Consider the following 23679-nt stretch of genomic DNA (forward strand, 5'->3'; position numbering starts at 1 on the left):
AGGAAAATATGTCTTTAGGCTGTCAGTTCTTTGAAGTCTTGTCTGATACAAGTATAGCAGCTTTGAACTCTACTCATGCTAAAGGCTTTTCTTCAATAAGCAAGGCCTTTTAAGTTATTGTAACAACTTTAGATTTCATTTTTTGCGTTGTTAAAGGGTAAAACCACTAAACAGACCTTTTAAATTATTGCAAGGCTTTGTGTAAGGTAATAAAAAGTCAGGGTGTTTGGGAACATTTATGAAAACTCACTTGGAGGCCAGGTTGAGTAAGATTAGGATGCTATGCAGACTCATACTCTGCTTTGTTCATTAGGCCCTTCCACACAACTGTATAAAATCCACATCGAACTGGATTATAGGGCAGTGTGGACTCAGGGCCCTTTCACACAGCCATATAACAAGAATACCAAAGCAGAAAATCCCACAATATGTTTGAACTGGGTTATCTAAGTCCACACCACCATATAATCCAGTTCAATGTGGGTTTTATACAGTTGTGTGGAAGGGGCCTAAGGAAGAACCAATGGATAACTATTTCAGTGAAGCTCTGATACTCTTGTTTAAACAAATGTGTTGCAAAGTTGTTATTTGGGAGCTGTTAATGATTGCTTACAAATTATCAGTGGATATTTTATAAAACAGTGTTTCAATTTTCACCTTGAACACATCAGAGCCTCCTTCTGTCCTTTCCTATGAGATGTGTTGTTGAAGGCTTTCATGGCCAGAATCACAGGGTTGTTGTGTGGTTTCCAGGCTGTATGGGCATGTTCCAGAAGCATTCTCTCCTGACATTTTGCCCACATCTATGGCAGGCATCCTCAGAGGTTGTGAGGTATATTGGAAAAAACTAAGCAAGGAAGGTTTATATATCTGTGGAAGGTTCAGGGTGGGAGAAGGAACTCTTGTCAGTTGGACGCCAGTGTGAATGTTGTAATTAGTCACATTGTTTAGCATTAATGTCCTTGCCAGATTCATGTCCTGGCTTCAGCCTGCCTTATAGCCCAGAAAACACACAACAACCCTTCCTATGAGAGTTCGAAAATAACTAATTACAAATGAAAAGTTTCTTGCAATTACTCAACTAGAGAGGGAATAGATGCCATTTTCACCCACTTACTAGGCTGTCTCCCCTAAAATTGACAAAGTGGTCAAAAATGAAACTGGATGAAACCAGTTTTTAGAAGGTGTGTACAACTCCTTTTGGCCAGTTTTACCTAATCTTCCTTTCAATTTTTTTGGGGGGGAGGATGAGGAATCTAGCACATGGCAAAAAGGATCCAGACGATCTCATGCAAACTGCAAGGTAAAATTTGTCCACTACTGTTTTAGACTCTACAATAATTCCCAGCAAGATACGGAAGAATATTTTATCTTCTAAGCCAGGGCTTCTTAAAGATTTTTTTTCCCCCCCTCATGACCCTTTTCCAACCAAGAAATTATTATATGAGTCTGGGCATATAGATATATAAAATCAAACATTTGCTGATAATAAATCAGTATGTTAATGGCTTGCTAAACAGGCTGATTTTCTTTTTTATGAAGTACAGCTGAAGTATTTTCTACAGAGTCCACTGGAATCACTGCATATGGTTGCTAACAAATTAATGTAAATGTCTAAAACAACCACTAGGTAGTAGGGGTGTGTAAATCTTCATTTTTATTTAGCAAATCATATCTAATTTGTAAGTTTTGTATATAGGTAAAGGTAAAGGTTTTCCCCTGACATTAAGTCTAGTTGTGTCCGACTCTGGGGGTTGGTGCTCATCTCCATTTCTAAGCCGAAGAGCCAACGTTGTCCATAGACACCTCCAAGGTCATGTGGCTGGCATGACTACATAGAGCACTGTTACCTTCTCGCTGGAGCAGTACCTATTGATCTACTCATATTTGCATGTTTTAGAACTATTAGGTTGGCAGAAGCTGGGGCTAACAGCAGGAACTCACCCCTCTCCTCTGATTTGAACTGCTGACCTTTCAGTCAGCAAGTTCAACAGCTCAGCGGTTTAACCCGCTGCACCATCGGGGGCTTGTATATATCAACAGTTATTAAGAAACACGGGCCATGCAAAACCTTAAGAATCAAAACTCATCCAATACTTTTTTGTTTGAAATCTGTAATGCTTAATTTCATTTTCAGCATAAGCAAGGGAAGTCAAAAAGGCTGTCATTCCTCTTTAAATTAATAGCCTCTCGCCATGACGAAAGGAAAGCAGCAGGGTAGGAGAAGCTGAGTGAAAAAGACTGCGACAGCACAGAATTCTGGAAAATGTAGTATGGGAACGCGAGGAGCCCTATGGCAGAGAATTTTAAAAGCTCTGCCCTAAACTACATTTCCCAGACTTCTGCTCAGCATCAGAAAGCTCCAATTAGGATAGGGGAGAGATTTGTCCCTCCTAGCAGTAGCCAGCCAGAGTTCGAATAAATTGTTGACTCTGCAAAGAGGAGGGCTGACTGATACTTCAATACAAGTAAGTAAGTTAGTGCTGGGTTGGGAAGAAATCCCTAAATTGCAGTTCTATTGGTTAATATGAGAAATATTCAATGAGATAGCTATTGTGGCTTTAAAAATAATGTTTTTTGTCAAAAATTTAAAAATTCTCAAAAATCAATAGATGTATAAATATTTCTGAAACTTGGGGGAATGATCCCCTGTTATCTTGTATCATTGTATAGAAAATTCAAGGAGATAGCTCATGTAGTTTTCTTTTACAAAATGTTGTTTGTAAAAACCTTGAAAATTTCCCAAAAATCAGTGGATGAGTGAAATGTTCTGAAATTTGATGGGCTAACAGTGGTAAATGTGTTCTATAATTGTAGAAAGTTTCATGCTAATAGCTCTAACAATAAGAGAGAAAGGTACACCTGAAATTTCCAATTGGCACAATTAATTGCTTGATGAAAAGTTACGAAAACTACAATCCCCAAATTCCGTGGAGTTTTGTCATGGCAATTAAAGTAGAATAATAGTGCTATGATAGCATAGTCTGTTAGGGCCCTGAGATTCCCGTTAAAAGTTGTGAGTCAAATTCTGAAGTCGACATTCTACTCTGAGGGGGATTTCATGTTTCTCATTGTTTTGACTAATCCCAGTGTGTCATACTATTTTCCATTACCTTCAGACACAAGGAGAGAAACACATTTTTTCCATTTGGAGAGTGATAAAATCACCAAGAGAAATTAGGGAAGGCGTCTCAACATTCATTACTTAAGAACATACCAACCTGTCTACTGTGCCAGGAAATCAAGCATTTGACACATTCTGTTTCTGATGCCATTGCCAGTTTTACGTATTTGTTGGCAGTTGGCAGTGCCCCTCAGTTGTTACTGAGTATTTACTGAAAAATGGAGCCAAATTGTACTATAGTAGTTTGAGTGTTGGATTAAGATTCTAAGGCACCAGGATTTGAATACCCACTAAGTGACTTTTGACAAATCGGACTCTCTTAGCCATAGAGGAAAGTAATGGCAAGTCTCCTCTCAAGACACCTTGCCAGGAAAACTCTGTGTTAGAGTTTCTGTAAGTCAGACCTGGAGCTACATAACAACAGCAACAATCATTGTAAGGAAACTGTATGCAAACTGGAGAACACTATGGACAAATTCCCAGAGAATAGTGGAATCTAGTAGAAATCATAGGAGAAATCTCTCATCCCTAATACAATCCTAGAGTGATATAGATGTAGCCTTAGATCAGTTGTTCTCAACCTGTTGTTCCCCAGATGTTTTGGCCTTCAACTCCCAGAAATCCTAACAACTGGTAAACTGGCTGGGATTTTTGGGAATTGTAGGCCAAAACACCTGGGGACCCACAAGTTGAGAACCACTTCCTTAGATTGTAAAATCTGTATACTGTATACCATGGGCCCTTGGTATCTGCTCAGGTTTGATTCCAAGTCCCCCATGGATACCAAATCTGTGGATGCTTAAATCACATAAAATGGCATCCCTTATATAAAAGGGATTTTTTTAAAAAAAACCAATGCATTGATGATTGAATCTGTGGATCCAGAATCCATGGATATGGAAGGACAACTGTGCAGCCTTATATATAACTTTGGATGATAATTCCCAGAATCCCCAAAACAGCATGGTCCTCGGTCATGTTGCATTCGGTTTTGAATGAGTTACTAAAAAAAAAGCCAAAAGAACTTTTCCAAGTGTCAGACTTGTAGAGATATTGCAATTTTGTAAGCTGCCCCGAGTCCCTCTCGGGAGATGGTGGCAGGATATACTGTAAATAAAGTTGTTATCATCATCATCATCATCATCATCATCATCATCATCATCATATTGGCCCCTTCCGCACAACTATTTAAAATCCACATCGAATTGGATTATATGGCATTGTGGACTCAGATAATCCAGTTCAAAGCAGATATTGTGGATTATCTGCCTTAATATTCTGGGTTATTCTGTGTGTGTGAAAAGGCTCTAAGTCTCCTGGTTCTCTGTTTTTGTATTCTTCTTGAACTAATATTGTCAAAGGGTATATTCTATTTTTTAATGATAAACAAAGAAGCGTCATAAAGGTAGGTTCCAATCTAACATTTTAACTTCTTCTGTTGTCAGGTGCTTACCCTCATGGAATAATAGTACTGGGCAACAGTGAGCTGACACTTCTAGAAGATGGGACAATCATTGAACACTTATCAGTTATATCTGCTGGGTATAGACCCCGATTGGGTGGATGCCCTTCCTGTTCAGGATCATTTTCTCAAAAATACAAGGTATGTCTTGACACTAGGTACAACTAGATAACTTTCTGTTTGACCTATTTATTCATTTTGGTACAGAGACATGATTTAGAAAAAGCTACTTTGGAGTCTACAGCTCCCACAGTTCCCAAGTTAGAGTGGCCATTGACTAAGCTATCTGGAAGATTTCAGAAAGTTTTTCTACTCTAAATCCTACTGATAGGTCCAACTAAAGTAGACTTATTGAATACATGGGATTTACCTATGTCTGGACTTAACATTCAGTGGTTGATTCTATTAGTTTACTGTAGTTGAAATTAAGATATAGAATACAAACTGTAGGTTCCCAAAGAAACCTTTCCAGCCTCTCAGGTACCTTCCCAGCAACATTTTTGTTTATCCAGTTAAGGGTCAAAACTGAAAAGTATCTATTGTGCATAGTTGTTAAGTTAAGCTTGGCGCAATGGTTACAGGCTGATCTAAACTGCCTACTGAAATCTATGAGTTGTCACAGATCAAATAAAGTGGACTGGTCTTTTAGCTTCTGTGGAGAGTCTATGCAAGCTATGACTGGATTCACATCAGAAGGGGAAAAGGAATTTTCTTTGGAAACTGCAGGGATCCCTAGTTTGACCGTGGTTTTTTGGACGTATGAACAGCTGGATCCATCCTGATTCAGTGTCATATGTCCCAACAAACCCACTGCTGTGTTGCTGACTACTGTTGTGTTGCTTCTGGTAAGATCACAACAGGGTACCCAGCCATGTGACCAGAAGAAGCAGCATTGCCAGCAAGCCTCTGCAAAGGGACTGCAGGTGGCCTGTGACACAGTGGCAGCCCCAATGCCAAAGTGCTCTGTGTAATACTCCCAGGCTGCATTGGAGCATCTCTGGATCAACTTACCTTGGAATATGTGGGTATGGATAGATCCAGACTTCGTGAAAGGCCATAAGCATAGGGTAATGCAAAGCATTGTCTTTTCTGCCAAGTATTACCTTGCACGTAACTGCAATTATTTGTCTTTTCTAAAGTTCTTAGGATGTTTCACTTAGATTGTTATCATTACCTCATTGTTTCATAGAACTGGAGAAGGTCAGAAAGGCATGCTTCGCTCCAAGGCAAGCTCCCATTGCCCGCACCGAAAGCATCCTTCTCCAAGGACCCATCTATTTAGCTTCAGCAGGAAAAGGAAGCCAAAGAGCAGGAAAAAGAGATGGAATTACACTCGTCTGCGTGCAGAACAAGGGGCACCAAATGGCTCAAGCAAATGAGCCGCACACATGCTACATAGAAGGTAAGGTGCTGGCAATAAAATTGGATATCTTTCCTAAATTCACATTCTTTGTCAACCTTCATAAGGCAATCAGTTCCTAAGGGAAACCATATTTGATCTGCACATTCTCTCCTGGGGTAATTTTACCAGGTGACACATCAATATGCAAGTCCAATAAAGTCAAGCACACTCATTAGTGCCTTTCAAAATGATCAGAACTCTGCCAACTGTAATCTATAGACTACATGAAAAAGACATCCCCTCCAAATATCCCAAGTAGACAGAGACAGTTCCCATATTCTCTTTCCTTCTCCCAGTTTCCTCCATATTATTTCCATTGCTGAAAACTGACTTCAAAGTGATTTGTATCCAACTAACCCAGCAAGAAGAGAACAGGAGTGGGTGGAATCTTACATTTCTCAGTTTGCCCAGGCAATAGCAAACTGCTGCAGCCTGCCCTATTCTTCATTAATAATGTTTGTCGCTTGGACATACTTGTCTCAGTTTTCATCTGCAAAATGTTGGACTGTGAGGAAGGCTGCAGCTCAGGGGAGCAGCACATGCTTTTCTTGCATGAATCTTGCATGGAAGGGCACAAGCTAAGTAAACTACAGTTGAGGGCTACTGATGATGAAAGGCCCCTAAATACAGCTTTCTAAAGCTAGATTTCATCTTTCTCATAGTTTTTAGAATTAGATGCATTCAGGGATAATGCTATGGTAATTTTAAAGCATTATCTATCCTAAGCTTCAGGATGATTTAATTGGACCTGGATGGAAGGTGAAAGGGAAATGTGGAGTTGTGTTATTCCTCCTCTCCTTGCTGAATTGGTTGGGTGTTAATTCCAAAGAGAAGAAGAAAGGGGGATGTCAGTAAAGGTGGACTCTTCAGAGAGAGAGAGGAATGGAAGGTGAACTACATGTTCCCATTCAACTTTAAACATACATTGTTTACATACATGTTATACTAGGTTGTTTTCTTACTTATTGCTTGCCCAAAATGATTTCACCATATTATTTGTAGACTAAACCTAATTCTTGTTTTAGAGAAAGGAGATAATTCAATTGAAGCTGAGATGCTTGAGGAAAACATCAATTTTATTCCTACAGGGAAGTCTTCCCAGACAAAGTACACATCACTTTGGAAACTATGTGGATGTCAGAAAAATAAAATATACTGAAAACTGGTATATACATTTACATTTTCTGTGCAGAAGGAAAAAAGAAAAGGAAATTGAGCAACTGGATGTAGGGCAAGGATGGGATAAGAATGCAGTTGGGATTCCAAGGAGCACAATATGAATGAGACTGGGAATTTTTCACTTGACTCTGTTTTAGAGAAAAGTCCAGAAAAGCAGAGTTTTCAGACAGAACTCATATTGGTAAAGGTTGGATATTTTGCATTGACAACTCACAGAAGGGCTGAAAATCCCTGTTCAAAACTCCCATGAGAGTAACTGGATATTTAAATTATATGTGCTCAATGGATGGCATAATTCCTAATCTCCTTATAACAGACATTATGGAATATCTCCAAGGACATCTTCTGCTACCTCATACCTTTTGGTCACATTTCACAAATCCTTGAAAACCAGCATGCTGGTTGGAGGGATTCTATGAGTTGTAGTCCAAAAAACAACTTTTCCCAAGTTATGGAAAAAGATCTTCTGAGGAGCCCTAATTTGCAATCCAGAGTGATCTCTCTTATATGCTCCTGAGAAGGAAGACAAGGTAAACCAAGAAACCCTTTATTAACATTCTTCCAACAGAAGGGAGGGAGGATGAGGGGATTTCCCTGCTTTCAGTGGCATCCCTTCATCTCTGGAAGCAGTTCAGTCATTCCTGTCAGAGAGATAATATATCCCTAAGGCCTAACAGCACAATAATCTATCTCCTCGTCCCCCCATCCTGCCTTTTCTCAGCACTGGATTGTACACATCAGAGCTTCTTTTGTTGTTCTTGTCAAATCCATATAGGAGAGGAATGCCACCCGCAGGCTGTTTGGTTGCCATCCTTCATATTCGGTTGCACCTCTTCCTTTCCAGAAGAATGTTTTGGTCCTAACCTAAAGCCTTTAAAATCCCCATGTTAATTCCCCTAAGGTCTTCCTATTTTATATGATTTACCTACCTCTGAAAAAGCAGGATACTAAGAAAGAAAAAAATCCCTTCACATTTGCCCTTGCTGTATGGAGCTCTTTTACACTATACAGTCATAGCACTACAGTCCCAATTATTATTATTATTATTATTATTATTATTATTATTATTATTATTATTATTATTTATTGTATGACACAGCAAACAAGATAGATATCCTGGATATCGTTTCACAAAATCACAAGTCGAACACTTCCCAAGTGTCTAGGACTGTGTGATGTATTTTCGGATGATGCGTGCAGATCCCAGTAGCGTGGCCTTTTGCAGTTGACAGATTGTAATTTTGTCAATGTCTATTGTTTCCAAATGCCGGCTGAGATCTTTTGGCACGGCACCCAGTGTGCCCATCACCACTGGGACCACCTGCACTGGTTTCTGCCAGAGTCTTTGAAGTTCAATCTTGAGTTTTTCCTGTTGTTTTTCGTCAATGCGACTGGCACCTGGGATGGCAACATCAATGATCCAAACCTTTTTCTTTTCCACAACTGTGATATCTGGTGTGTTGTGTTCCAGAACTTTGTCAGTCTGAATTTGGAAGTCCCACAGTATCTTTGTGTGCTCATTTTCCAATACTTTTGCAGGTTTGTGATCCCACCAGTTCTTTGCTGCTGGGAGGTGGTACTTGAGGCATAAGTTCCAATGAATCATTTGGGCCACATAGTTGTGCCTCTGTTTGTAGTCTGTCTGTGCGATTTTCTTACAGCAGCTGAGGATATGATCAATGGTTTTGTCAGTTTCTTTGCAGAGTCTGCATTTTGGGTCATCAGCTGATTTTTCGATCTTGGCCTTAATTGCATTTGTTCTGATGGCTTGCTGCTGGGCTGCAAGGATCAGGCCTTCTGTCTCCTTCTTCAGGGTCCCATTCGTGAGCCAGAGCCAGGTCTTCTCCTTATCAGCTTTTCCTTCAATTTTGTCAAGGAACTTTCCATGCAATGTTTTGTTGTGCCAGCTGTCAGCTCTAGTTTGTAGTGTGGTTTTCTTGTACTGTTTTTTTGTCTGCTGTGCTTTGAGGAGTTTCTGATTTTTGACTTCAATCAAAGCAGGTTCTTCACTTTGCTTTACATATTCTGCCAGGGCTTCTTCTTCTTATTATTATTATTATTATTATTATTATTATTATTATTATTATTATTCCTGCAATGCTGGCCATATTTGTGCAATCAAATAGAATTTGTTTTCCCTTTGATGTGATTATCCTCCAGTACTTCTGTAAAGTCAGTACTGGAGGAATTGATGAAATGTCATCCTGTGAAAGTACATACAAACACCATAATAACACTGTTGCTAATAACAAAGAGCCCCCGGTGGCGCAGTGGGTTAAACCCTTATGCCGGGTTGATGACTTGAAGGTTGGGTTGCTGACCTGAAGGTTGCCAGTTCGAATCCAATCCGGGGAGAGAGTAGATGAGCTCCTTCTATCAGCTCCCTCTCCATGCAGGGACATGAGAGAAGCCTCCTACTAGTATGGTAAAAACATCAAAATATCCAGGCGTCTCCCAAGCGACATCCTTGCAGATAATCAATTCTCTCACACCAGAAGCGACTTGCAGTTTCTCAAGTCACTCCTTTCAAGAAAAAAAACCTAATAACAAAGACAGATGCCAATACAGGTGTACTATTCTTCCATAAAATGATTTACATAACCACCTAAGTGACCACCCACCAACTAGGTTCCATTCCAAATTTTTGTTCTACCACAATTCCAATTTTAGGACTAAACTACAAATTCTAATAATGCAATTCTTCCCAAAAACAGCAGAGTAAACTAGAGGTTTTTAAAAATCACCTTAAAGCCCTCAGACATTAGAAAGAAGTGTTTTCATATGGGAGAGAGAGGAACGTGGTGAGTTCCAACAGCACTGGGATCAAGAGAAGGATGCATTATTTAGCCTGTGTCGATTCAGCCTAGGTTCAATTATGATTTTGTATATCTGATGGATTTATTCTTCATCAGTGTGTTTCATTCCTTACCCATGTAAAGGTCCCAGAAATCCAAACTATTTTTATATACAGAAGAAAGATTACATGACCATTATTAATCTCTTTTCTTAAACCTACACATCCCTCCATGCCTATAAATGGGAAAAATATGTGTGGTCTATTGACAGTAGAGATTAAAGGTTTGTTAGCTGTATGGTGCTGCCGCCGCCGCCTTCTTCTTACTTTAGTTATATTTGGACCAGTTTTGTTAACTTATGAATCCTTTTTGAAAGTACAGAAGTATATCCAGATGTTCAGTTTGCTTTTCTGCAAACAAAAGCATCTTCAGCCACCCATCACTTTAAAGTATATTTCTGTGCCAATTCTCTTTGAAAATATTAACAATGTGCCCCTGTAGCAACATGTTCTTATAGCCTTAAAAATACTGTTTGGGAAACTCCCAACGCATACTTTCCTCAGTGCAAAGGGCTTCCTTCCTTCTGTAGCTTTTGGTTGCTGAAAATGTCGAGTGACTGGCTTTCCAAAGGAAACACCTGATCAAGAAAATGTTATCACGGGTGCCTGCATAGGCCATGCAAGTTACACATATGTGATTCATATGTTGTCTTCTTCCAGCACATACTTTGTTTTTGGATTCTTATGATGATTCATCTAAAGTATGGAACAGCTTTCTGAAAATATGTGCTATCTGATTTGACAGCTTTTTAAAATCCTAACCCATGGTTGTGCCTTTCAGATTTTGAATCCCTAGTGGTACCCACTTGACTCGACCATAGATCCCTATCAATACAGAATGTACAGGTTGTTGTTGTTGTTGTTATGTGTCTTCAAGGTGACTCTGATTTTCAGTGATTCTCAAAGGGTTTTCTTGGAAAAAAATATTCAGGAGAGGTTTGCCATTGCCTTTCTTTGAGACTGAAAGATAGTAACTTGTTCAGGTTCACAAAGTGGGCTTTCATGGCTAAGTGGGGATTCAAATCCTGGTCTCCCAGAATCCTAGGCCCCATCTACAGCTTCAGACTATGCTGCCCAAGCAACAAACCCTCACAAAAGCACGTGAAAGAAAGCCCTTTATGTGCATCAAAGTATTTTGTCTAGTCACAATCCAGGCCTCAAACTGATTCCAAGATTTCTTTTATAATAATCTGCACAGCAAAATCACTTTCTCCAAAACCAGTTTGAAATTGCATTAAATGGTAAGTATCAATGGAGACATAGTCTGTCATTCAAACAACTACACAACATAATCAAGAGTCAGGCTACACATTGTTTGGAATCCTGTTGATATTTTACAGGTATGTAAGTTCTTCTACAGAAGCTGTTGAGCATTTTTGTTTTCTGTTAGAACAACTGGATTCAATTCAGTTCAAGGTTGCAGGTGTGGAATTGTACATTTGGAGCAATTTCACTGACAAATGTGCTAGTTTCAAATGGTAATGCATTTTGTGTATTGATGTGATGTTCTTTACACATACTGAACTACATGTGCTATGAGATTCAATCCACATACAAGGGGGATTAAAATAACTATTGCACAAAGTTATACTCCATCTCTTTGATGCAGGATCTCGGCCAGTATAACAAATGGTTTTGGGGCTCATCTACACTGGGCAGTTTAACATGGAACAGCCACAGGACTGTATCTAGATCACTTGGGAGGAAATCTGTTTCCCTGAAGTGGCCTGAATCTCACTTTTACTGTACTGTTGCTGCTGCTAGCTGTCCAAGGGGCTTCATCCAAACTCTTGGCCATTGTGGGCTCCTCTGCTGATGTCAAAAAGGGACACTATTACAACCAGCAAGGATGAAAAGGTGATCTTCTCTCGTTCTTGCTGGTCATGTGGACATCCGATTCAGACACTAGCAGTGGTACCCACAACAGCCATGCAGAGCTTTGCTTTAGATTGGATCACAAGCATGCACAAAAGAGGCTTAGACTTTTTCTTACAACCTCTATAATTGTTCTTACCTCAGGAAGTGTAATTTACTTCAATCACACTTGTGGTGGCCAATGGAAGCTGAGTTTGGAAATAAAATGGTTTTATCATAGAATTGCAGAATTGGATGTGCTGCTAGGTTCATCTAGTCCATCACCCTGCCTATACAGGAATCCAGAGCTAAAACATCCCTTGAGACATGGCCATGCAATCCCTACGTAAAACCTTCCAATGTAGGAAAGCCCACCTTCTGAGATTCTACTTTTGCAGTTCTTATCATTAAGCTGTTCTTTAGAATGTCCTTTCTTGGAATCTGAAATCCCAAGTAAACATTAGGAACTACCTTTTGCTAGCTTGTAAAAGCTGCTCGGTAAGAGACTGTCTCTTTCCTACATGAGAGTTTCCTAAAATTTGTTGAAATCTTGTGCCATTCCTTTTTTTGCTAAGAGGAAAGCAGCTAATTCTACAGGAATTTTTAAAATGTCAGCTTGAGATAATGCATAGTTGGAGCCAAAATGACAATGGGGATTAAAGAGCTGACTTGGCCCAATTTAAGGTATCTTATCTTTGCAGAGGGATCTAGTGGCCTTCATAGCTACAGATATGAGTAGCTCCAAAGTTCAGATCAACACTTTCAACAATCTGAAAAGAGGGGATATAGCCAGGACTGGATCAAGACACAATTTGCTCCTAAAATGTGTCAAATTTAACTGTGTTTATATCCTTTCAAGTGCCCTGTCAGCCCATTAATTTCATAGGGTTGAGTCTCTTAGGGGAGATAGGGTGGGTTATAAATAAAGTTATTTTATTTATTTATATATAGGGTTTTCTTAAGCAAAGAATACTCAAAGATGGTGTTATCAGTTCCTTCCTTTGTAATATAGACCATAGCACCTAGTATTCATTGGTGGTTTCCCATGTAAGAGCTGAGTCTTTTTAGCTTCCTAGATGAGGTAGGGTCTGATGCTCTTAGGATATTTAGTCTATGTCAAATATAAGATGTTTCCCAAAAATGTTTTATTCCAAAAAAAATTGTGGATAAAGGGTCATTGAGAGATCCTTCATAATTTAGTGGCCAAAATTTAGTGGCCAAAACAATTTACTTAGCATGTTTATAGATTTGGCTAAGAACCTGATCTCTGAATTGAAAAGACCTTGTTATGAAATTGCAATCTGTCAGATATAACAACAAAACTTTATTTGTATACTGCTCTATCTCCCTGGAAGGGACTCAGGGCGGATTCCAATATAGGTAAAGCAATGAATATCAACACAGAAGAACATACATCACAACATAATAAAAACATAAACATGGTTACTATTAAAACACATATACTCATTTAAAATTGAAGAATTAAAATAAGTTTCAAAACTATTCCACTGGGTGAATTCAGCTACCAATGGTCAGAATTCCAGGATGGGACTAGACAACTGTGAGAGGCTGGGCCAGGGCTAATGCAGCGAAGTAGCATAGAGCCTGGGGATAAGTAAAGTGCAAACTGATGGCCAGAATAGGGCCTGGGTTACTCAATCTCAAGGTCTGCTGAACAGCTATAAGATGATAAGGCTGATGCAATAAGGTATCATAGGGCCAGAGAAGTGGGTAAAGTGCAAGGCATGGCCCTATCTGGAGGCCAGAGTAGGGTCTGGGATTAATCATTTAACCTGGAACCACCTGGTTTTCAGGTCACTGCAGAAGGAGGATAGTGACTGGGCTTGTCTTATCTCTTTGGGAAGGGTGTTTCGAAGGTGGGGGGCCACCACCGAGAAGGCCCTTTTCCTCGTCCCCACCAACTTCATTTGGGGTGGAGGTGGGAGGGAGAGGAGGGCCTCGCCAAAAGATCTAAGAGTCTGCACCGGTACATAGGGAGAGATGAAATAATGTCATGTGAAATTATATTGTGTGTGTGTGTGTGTGTGTGTCAACCTCTACAATCCTAACATTATCAGAAATGGATACACTTTGGATCTTAGAAACACTGTGTTGAATATTATTTGGAATGTTAAAAGGAAGAAATAAAGGAATCTTCTTCAGCTACCCAACAATAACAATGTTGTCATACACATAGGAGCTGTGTGTACACTTTTCTGAAACAAGAAGCTCCTAAATGTGTTTGAGTTCTTTTTCCTACTGATTTCTTTGACTTCTCGGGCACTATTAATAATGCCTTTAATTATGAAATGGGCTTAATCTTCTGTGGCAGCCTTCATCGCATGGGCTCAAATGGGCAAAGCAAACACAGTTGACCTGTTCCCTCAGAACTGGGCTAATCCTCATCAATCTGCTTAATTCTCTCCTCATAAATTCCAAATTCTTGTACAGTTTTTACCATTGACCTAATAACAAAGTCCAGCAATAACAGGATCTTCTAATTGCAGAAGGGGTGGCTAGACCAATGGATTGACATTTAGATAAACAAATCTAACCAATATGCAGATGTATCTTAATTGGCATTTTAATTATTCCACAATTGCCAACTCAGATGAGAAAGAGGCGAAGTTTAGAAAAGAATATATTTTAAAACAATAACAACCACAATCTTCCGTTCAGTTTGTTCAATGACCATACTAGTTTGTTGAGTTCCTGGGTGTGTTAGTCCTCAAGTTCAGAAACCACTTTCTCCTTCCGTCTTTTCTTTTCTTCTCCTCCTTTGTGAGGTTGCCTTAAGTCTCCTCAGCAGGAATAGGTTGTGAAATCTTGTCAATTCAATCCAAGACCAATAAACCTTTGGTTTGCCAGATATTTTGGATGTCTCCCCTATTAGTCCCAATCACCATGTCCCACAGTAAGAGTAAAACTCTCCTGATGTAAATGCAAAATAGAGCTGTGTGGGCCATATAGCCTGGCTTGCAGCCTCTAAACTGATGAAGTGAAGAACTCTTTGATTCCTTTGCCAGCCCCAATGTCTTCTATACATGAACAGAGGAGGTTGCCATCTTGTTCATGGCTCAGAATACACAAAAATTTGGGTCCCCCCCCCCAGAAGCACTATAGTATGGGTGTGTGTGTTCTATAGGTTGTTATTGACTGCAGCTACCATTATGAGTACCACAATGAGTCTTCATGCATATCCAGAAGGCTCTTATTTTTAGAATTCAACTCTTTCTAACAACGTTTGTAGGATATCAAACAATAGACCTGGAGCATGATGTGGGTAGAGTGTTGGAAGTTTTGCACTGGGATCTAGGAGAACCCATTAGGTGATATAGAGTATAACTACTGAGGGGCAGGTAAAATGAGCACATTGCCTTCAGAAAAGGAATACTGCTTTCTCCATATGAAATTTTCTTTCCGTCTCTAAATGTTTTATATTGCAGTAACTTAAAACTTAAGTCAAGTTTTAGAAATATTACATTATTTAGGTATTCAAACCAAAGAAACAGGCCCAGTTACCAAGAGTGTCAAGAACATGAACTCTATTTATGAATGGTTTTCAGTGTCTTACTCTCTGCAATACAAGAAGTTTGGAAGGGGAAAAAATCATTTGGTCAGTGTAGAATTCTTCTGGGAGCAATGCCTTAAGTCTGCTTCCAGTGCTCCCAAAGTTATCTCAGGCCTATTTTGACTCTTCTCAGTTTGATAGCAGCCCTATATGTCATTCCTTTTTTCTAAAAGGCAATTGCAAGTGGGATTTGGAAATAAACGTGGTCTAGCATCCTCTTAATGAGTTACAATAACCTTTTTGACTGTTGTGCAAAATGGAATTCTATATAGACTCCACTTCTTTACCAATGACATGGATTATGGACTAAAAGACATGCACATTAAATGTGCAGATGAAACGAAAGGATAAGATCAGAATTCAAGATGGCCTTAACATATTGGAGAGCTCAGCCAAAAATAACATAATCAATTTCAACATGGGAAAATGTAAGGTACTATAGGTAGGAAAAAATGAAATGCATAGATGTAGGATGAGTTAAACCTTGATTGACAACAGTACATGTGAAAGGGATCTCTGAGCCTTCACAGAGCACATATTGAACATGAGTCAACAGTGTGGAGATAGCTAAGCAAACCAATGCAATTCTAAGATGCATCAATTGGGAGTATAGTGTCTAAATCAGAGTTTCTTAAACATTTTCCACTTGCGACACCTTTCTGCTGGAGAAATTTTTATGTGACCCCCGGTATATAGATATATAAAATAGATCCAAAATCAAACATTCACTGATAATAAATTAGCATTTGCAAGGCTTGTTGAACAGGCTGATATTCTTTTTGTGGAGTACAGAATTTTTTGCAGTCTACTGTAGACACTGCATGTTGTCATTGCATGTGTAAATGGGTCACATTCAAAAACCTTTTGCTATTGTCAGGTTTTTTTTTTGTGACCCCAACATTGAGCTAAGATACCATTTGGGACCAGTACCCACAGATTAAGAAGAAATGGTCTAGATCATTTTCCAGGTGTACTGTTTGACACCCTATACATATTGTTAGAAAAATTCTTAAAATAAGAGCCTTCTGGATATACATGAAGTTTCATAATAGTACCACTTTATTGTGCTTAATAGTATCACTCTATTTTGCTTTGGTCAGACCTCACCTGAAACACTGTATCCAGAAATTCCACTTAAGCATTAAGAAGAATATCTTGAAGGTCAGTGCTGTTCAACAGTGGAATATACTGCCTAAGAGTGTGGTGGAGTCTCATTCTTTGGAGGGTTCTAGACAGGGACTGTATGGAAATCTGCCAAGAGTGGTTTGATTGTGAATTCCTACATGGCATGGTGTTGGACATTGTAATGTTTTCCAAATCTGTTTCTGTGATCACTTAGCAACAAAATCTGTCTCTAAACCCACCTTTTCTCTGTTACAGCACCTTGCCACATTGATAATAATATTTTGTGGAGGAAGGAAGCATATGAGAAGCTTCTGGCTGTTTCCTTATTATTGGGCATAACAGCAAAATCATCAGCGTGGTCTTAGAAGACATCTGTCATTGTGCATCCAACTATAGGAAGACAGCTGGATGCTTTACTATGGCCCCCTCCTCACTCTCACCAGCCAGGTCATGCTGTGGGGAATACAGCAGAGAAAGAGAGAGTTGGGAGTGGATGATGTATTTATCTTTTTGCATGTGCTCCACATCTCCCCATAAAGAATCTTAGCCATGGATATAGCAATATCATTGCCAAGGCAACGGCTGTTCTGCTAGGTCCCTATTTTGACACTGCCTCCAGCCAAAGGCAACAAGGAGGAAGATCGTATGGAGAGCATTGTGGCAATAAAGGGAGAGCAGCCCATAAAGTCAGGGGTGAAAGGAGCCAGAGGAGTGGTGGGGATCAGAACTGAGGCATACAGGTGCAGCAATGACAGAATCCCTGCCATTTAGGAAGACATCACAGGAAGGGATGTGTTTTAAAAGGACCAATAGTCAAATAAAAGTAAATCCCTCACTTGTGTACTCCTTGAAAGAACAGTTGAATCTTCCTCAAATATCAGCAGCCTCAACTGGAAGGTAAACCTGAACTTCATTGTTACTGAGATTTCTCTTTATCATTTGCTTTTAGAATAGGGTTAATCTTGTGACCAATACAGGGCTCATAGGCCGAATCCAGCTCACCACATCATTTTATGTGGCCTGCGAGGCTTTCAGTGACAAAGCAACATTGTTACATTTCTAGAATCTTACAAAGAGCCCTTTGAGGGCAATTATAAGGCTGATGTGGCCGTTGGTGAAAATGAGTTTGACACCCCTGAGTTAGTGGAATGCATTTGCCATTATATCTCCCATTTCCAGACTCTGCATATTGCTAACTTTCCTGTTCTTTCATCTTCCTCTGGCCTTTAAAAACAAATCTATTTGAACAGGAGGGTGGGTGGAAAGGCAAAGAGAAAAATTGCTACTATAAACCACTATAAAGCTCAGATGCCAATAAGTCCAGACTAAAATCAGTAGTAATATATTCTTTAGCATGTACTTTAAAAAATCTATTTACTGAGTACAACTCTTCTATACCCATCAACTATAAATCTGCATCAATTAGTTGCATCTACCAGCCGTTCTGCTCTGTTTAACCCTATGCCAAAATCAAAGCAAAATTAATGGTAATTACATTTTAACTCACTTCCCGCATACACACCCAGAATTAATCATGAATTCTAAGTGTAAATCTCACTGCTCTACAAAGTTGTCTGGCTCCATGATTTGCAATAAACAGACAGGACAATTCAATATTATATTCTCTGATCAGCTATATACTATTGATTTTAGAATATTTGAGATACAACTTCATTTGACTGCTGTCTCAGTGCATCAGACTGCTGACCTGCATTTTTCTTTTTGAGGCCCCTCGGGTCAGTGATCATAGTGCTAATGGGATCTGTTCCCATCTGAAACAGTGCTTTCAATATTCACTTAGAAATGTCTAAGAAGACAAAGAATCCAATTTCATGCCTTATTTGTATCTGTAGAGCTTTGGTATCAGTTCCAGGAAATAAAATATCACTAATAGTGAAGAGTATGTGTTGGTCAAATAGGACATGTGCTTTGGGGCTCAAGAAGATGGGCTGGAATGACTCTCTAGGATTGTTTCTAGAATCATTGTATTTACAGCAAGCATGTAGTACAAGGACAGTCCAGCGAGACTTGTTGGTTGCTCTGACGTTCTATCTGGATCCTTCTTCTCCAGTTGCATTTTTAGGAGGTCCTCTCTGGAACTTGGGAAGTCAAAGCACTCTGATCATAAGGAATGTCATTGCATGTTCTATTTTTAAGTGGTGGCATACAAGGGCTTAGAAATGGAGATGAGCACCAACCCCCAGAGTCAGACATGACTGGACTTAACATCAGGGGAAACCTTTACCTTTTATACAAGGGCAAAACTTAAGATGAGGATGCTATTATCTCCCTGATCTTTATACCCAGTAGGCAATCTGTTGGGTACCTAAAGATGTGGCATTACTCTTGCATTCATGTTCTGTGCAGTAGCAACTTAGGACTTCAATGTCAATGATGAATCCACTCCAAGATTTAGTCTGAAGTTCAACCTACTAGCAGAGTGTTGAGTCCTCATCCCAAAATAGATTCAACGCCTTGAATCACTTCTTTAAAGTTTGGACTAAATTCTGGACTAGATAGAACTTGCTTTTGTTATCTGCATATGTTCCTTGTCATCTAGAATTTTGTTCTAGCTCTGTCAGTAAAGTCCGATTAGATGATCTTTCAGCCGACTGAAGCATGGAGCAATAGATGTCATATGGACAAGGAAGTTAAATGAGTGGCAACAAATGAAAAGCTGAAGAAATTATATTATGTTATCTACTATGGCTTTTTCTGTTAACTCCAAACAGATAACTTATGTAGGTTGTCCAAGTATGATGGCCTTCCAAGTTCTTAGAAGGCACCTGTGCGTGAGTTTTTTTAATGTGCACAGCCAATCAACACACGGTCTTCAAATAGTGAGGGTCCCAACCATTGGCGTGGTTAACACAACGATGATGGCTTTTCAATCTGTTGCAGCCTTCTTTGGCACTTCACAGCCGTTGAAATTAAACAGATAATAACAATAAATAATAATAAACTTTATTTGTATCCTGCCCTGTCTCCCCAATGGAGACTCAGGACGGTTAACAAAATATAATGGCAATATTCAATGTTGTATATTACAGCCAACCAATAAACAAGACATAACATAAATTAAAAATGACACAGTAAACTTTAACATAAGCAATAACAATCAAACGAACACTGAAATTACAAGATCTTGGCCTTACTGAGAACTTCTGGATGATAGTCTGCCTGAGATTCCCAAAAAGTTTGCTGCAAGTTCCTGGTAGCTTGAGATGTCAGGAGAGAAAAGACATGTATCTTGAGTTTCTTTTAGCATATAGTTATGGAGCATGCCATGCCAGTGAAAGCTAGTAAACCTAACATGTTGGTACTAACATGGCATTGCACCAGTGTACTGAAAAGATATAATTGATAATACAGACTCAGTAGTTTATATTTAGACTTAATTTAATGACCAGGAAGCAGGAATGTTCTATAATGATGTTTTGTTTTTTGTCTGATATAATATGTGTTTTTAATTTAATTTTAGTTGTGAAGTCATAATTTGTTTTTATATGTTGGGTTGTCAATTTTTGTTATTATAGGTGTATTATTGTTGTGTTTGGGCATTGAATGTTTGCCTTTTATATTTGGAATCCATCCTGAGTCCCTCTGGGGAGATAGGGTGGAATATAAATAAATTATTATTATTTTATTATGACACAGCAAACAAGATAGATATGCTGGATTTCATATCACAAAATCACAAGTCGAACACTTCCCAAGTGTCTAAGACTGTGTGATGTATTTTCGGATGATGCGTGCAGATCCCAGTAGGGTAGCCTTTTGCAGTTGGCAGATCGTAATTTTGTCAATGTCTATTGTTGCCAAATGCCGGCTGAGATCTTTTGGCATGGCACCCAGTGTGCCCATCACCACCAGGACCACCTGCACTGGTTTCTGCCAGAGTCTTTGAAGTTCAATCTTGAGGTCCTGATAGCGGCTGAGTTTTTCCTGTTGTTTTTCGTCAATGCGACTGTCACCTGGGATGGCAACATCAATGATCCAAACCTTTTTCTTTTCCACAACTGTGATGTCTGGTGTGTTGTGTTCCAGAACTTTGTCAGTCTGGATTCGGTGCCACCTTGACGTGGTGGGGGGGCTTAACCATTCCGAGGACGCTGAGGGCTGTGCTGGTGGTAGTGTAACTACCGGCAGGTCTAACCAAGCCAGAGAGGCCTCAGCTGAGGAGTGGAACTAAGAGCACCTAACCCATTAGCATTATGGAAAATCAAACCAAAACGAAGTCTATACTGGCTCGGTCATCGCCCAAGATAAAAAGGACCGCGGTGGATGCTGCTGATTCTGGACATCCATCGACAAGTGGGCTACGGAATCATCAAAACCCAAATGAACAGTCACAGAAGCGGCAAAAATATACAATTATTATTATTATTATTGGAAGAAATAATCATTATACAACTCCAAAAATTTATTAAATATAGAGTTTATTGTAGTTACAAGTGTACTTCAGCTATAATGACAGGATTCAACAACTCTAGTTGTAAGCAAGGGAAGTATGAAGTGGAAGGGCTGAATCAATATAAGACAAAATCAATAAGGACAAAAGGACAGCAAAGGAGAAAATGAAAAGTTAAAAAATCAATATGTTTCCTCCATCTTGCCCTGGAGGGCTGAAGTGAAAAGACATGTACTTTCTCTCACACATATAATGTTATTTCTTTGTTTTACAAGACAATGTGGCCTACTTGTCCTAAAATGGGAGATTTGCCACCAGCTATATAGATCTCTCGAATCCTACTAATAAAGACTCTTGCTAGGGTTGTTGTATGTTTTCCAGGCTGTATGGCCATGTTCTAGAAGTATTCTCTCCTGACGTTTTGCCCACATCTATGACAGGCATCCTCAGAGGTTGTGAGGTATGGAGAAACTAAGCAAGGAATGTTTATATATATCTGTGGGAAGTCCAGAGTGATGGAAGATCTCTTGTCAGTTGGAGGCCAGTGTAAATGTTCCAGTTAATCACCCTAATTTGCATTGAATGGCTACATCTACTAGCTACTTTCTGCCTGGGGGCATTCTTTGTTAACTGACCCTAGTTCCCATGTCTCAGAGTGTTGCTTCTTATTTACTGTTCTGATTTTTGAGTTTTTTAATACTGGTAGCCAGATTTTGTTCATTTTTATGAAACTCAAAAATCAGAACTAACACTGATGTGCAGTAACGCATGGTATTACCCCCATGGGCCTCCTCCCATACTAGAACATACAACAATACATTCACTAAAATTCCAGAAAATGTAACAAAATAAGCCATTCTTTTAAAAAGCAGTAATAACAAAACCAACAGCACCTGCTTGTAGTGTGTGCAGATGTCATTATAGTGTCATCCTAAGTGTTGTAATTGGGTAATTCCCCTGACAGGAGTATGTGTGCATTAGAAAGTTCAAAAATAAGTTAGCATAGAGCTTTTATCTCTAAGATATATTGATACAGTACATGTGAGCTGGGCTTACAAGAAAATGTTTGTGGTTATATATCACTACAGGCATTTTTTTAAAATTAAAAAAAATCATCTGAAATGTTGCACAATTTTTTAACAGGCAGCCATTTCAGTATCACCCCCTCTGACAGTGTCACTCAATGGAATTCAGACCCCACTATTGACACCATTGGGCACAACAAGAAGAGGCTTTAATGCTTCCTTGGCCATTTCCAACATTTGTGTGTGTGTAGACACAAATACAGTGTTCCCTCATTACTTCACGGTTCACTTTTTGCGGATTCGCTATTTCGCGTTTTTTCAATAAACTCTAAAATAATATTATAAACCATTAAAAAATTACAATTTTCGCCTAAGGAAGGGAGGAAAGAGAAGTCGAAGGGAAAGAAAAGGAGCCCATGCAGCAACAGGAAGAGAAGGAGGCAATTTATCAACACACAATTGGTTGATAAAGACTTAAAATAGTGTATAACTACTAAAATAATGTATAAATATTAAACTAAATATAGTATCCCTACTTCGCCGATTTTCACTTATTGCGGGTAGTCCTGGAACGTAACGCCCACAATAAGTGAGGGAACACTGTATGTTCATTTGTGGCTCCTAATCCCCAGAAGGATGTCACTGGTTGTGGCATGGAAGTGGAAAAAGGATGTGCACCTCTGCTCCAGGAAATATATGCAGATTAAACCACCCAGAATTGCCTTGTTCAATCTAAAAATGCTATTCTGATTCCTCATATTGCTAGATGAATCCGATCTACTTTGGATTTTCTCTCTCTCTCTCTTTTTAAAAAAAAGCCATTTTACCTTTAAGGCATGTTTTTAAAAAGCCATTTTACCTATAAGGTACAGATGTGTCACAATTCTTCAATATTCCTTTTCTTTCATCTGGAAACCAATTATTTGGAATGAATGGCAGAAGACGCAGAGAAAGCTTTTATATATACAGCAGGAGTTTTTTATGTGTTGATTGTTGAAGCATTTGTTAGTACATTTTGAAATAATGCATGCTATCACAGAATAGCAATAAACAGGGAGCCCTTGAGATTCCTATGTCTACTTAGGCTGCAGGCAGAAAAATCCAACTGTGATAATAAAGATCAAAGTCTAGTTTTCCAGATTTAAGCCTTCTTTGGCAAGTTAATGTGATCAAGAAGCAGAAAGACACTCTAGATTCTAATGTGTTTGTGTGTGGCAGCGGGGCCACACAGTTGGGTAATACTTTTACTAAAATGCAACAAAAGCAGGAAAAAAACTGAGTTTGACAAAACTCTTCATCAGTTTTTTTTCAGTCCTTCATTCCTTATTTTTTAAATCACTTGTCCTAAATTCTTGGCAACTCAAAAGCTCACATACTTTTGTTGCATCTCATTTGCTCCTAATAAAGGTAATACTCAAGTGTGGATAATGGTTTTATGAAACTCTCAGATTTTAACGAAACTGATTTAATGCGGTTTTCCTCATTTCTGGACTTTGCTGTCTTTCAGTAAGCCTTGAAAATTACAATACACGTTATTTTATCTCTGTAAAAATATCATGACTGAGAAAAGTATAAGTCTGAAGAATACTTTCTGCTTTAATCTCAGTAGAAAACTCTGCTGCCTTTAATGTTGTGTCCTGTCTCATCAGATTTCCCTGTGAGGTTTCAGTAA

At 39.1% G+C, this 23679-nt stretch overlaps 1 long non-coding RNA gene across 1 annotated transcript in view; it reads left to right on the top strand.

Moving 5' to 3' along the window:
• The first annotated feature begins 2406 nt into the window (after positions 1-2406).
• Positions 2407-23679, top strand: part of LOC103277598 (uncharacterized) — a 39490-nt gene continuing 18217 nt past the window's right edge. Inside the window, exons 1-3 of the long non-coding RNA XR_505525.3 lie at positions 2407-2468; positions 4570-4727; positions 5776-5988. This is a non-coding gene — a long non-coding RNA (uncharacterized LOC103277598). The remainder of the gene's footprint in view (positions 2469-4569; positions 4728-5775; positions 5989-23679) is intronic.

Source organism: Anolis carolinensis, chromosome 2 (genome assembly GCF_035594765.1).
Source record: "Anolis carolinensis isolate JA03-04 chromosome 2, rAnoCar3.1.pri, whole genome shotgun sequence".
Taxonomy (NCBI): domain Eukaryota; kingdom Metazoa; phylum Chordata; class Lepidosauria; order Squamata; family Dactyloidae; genus Anolis; species Anolis carolinensis.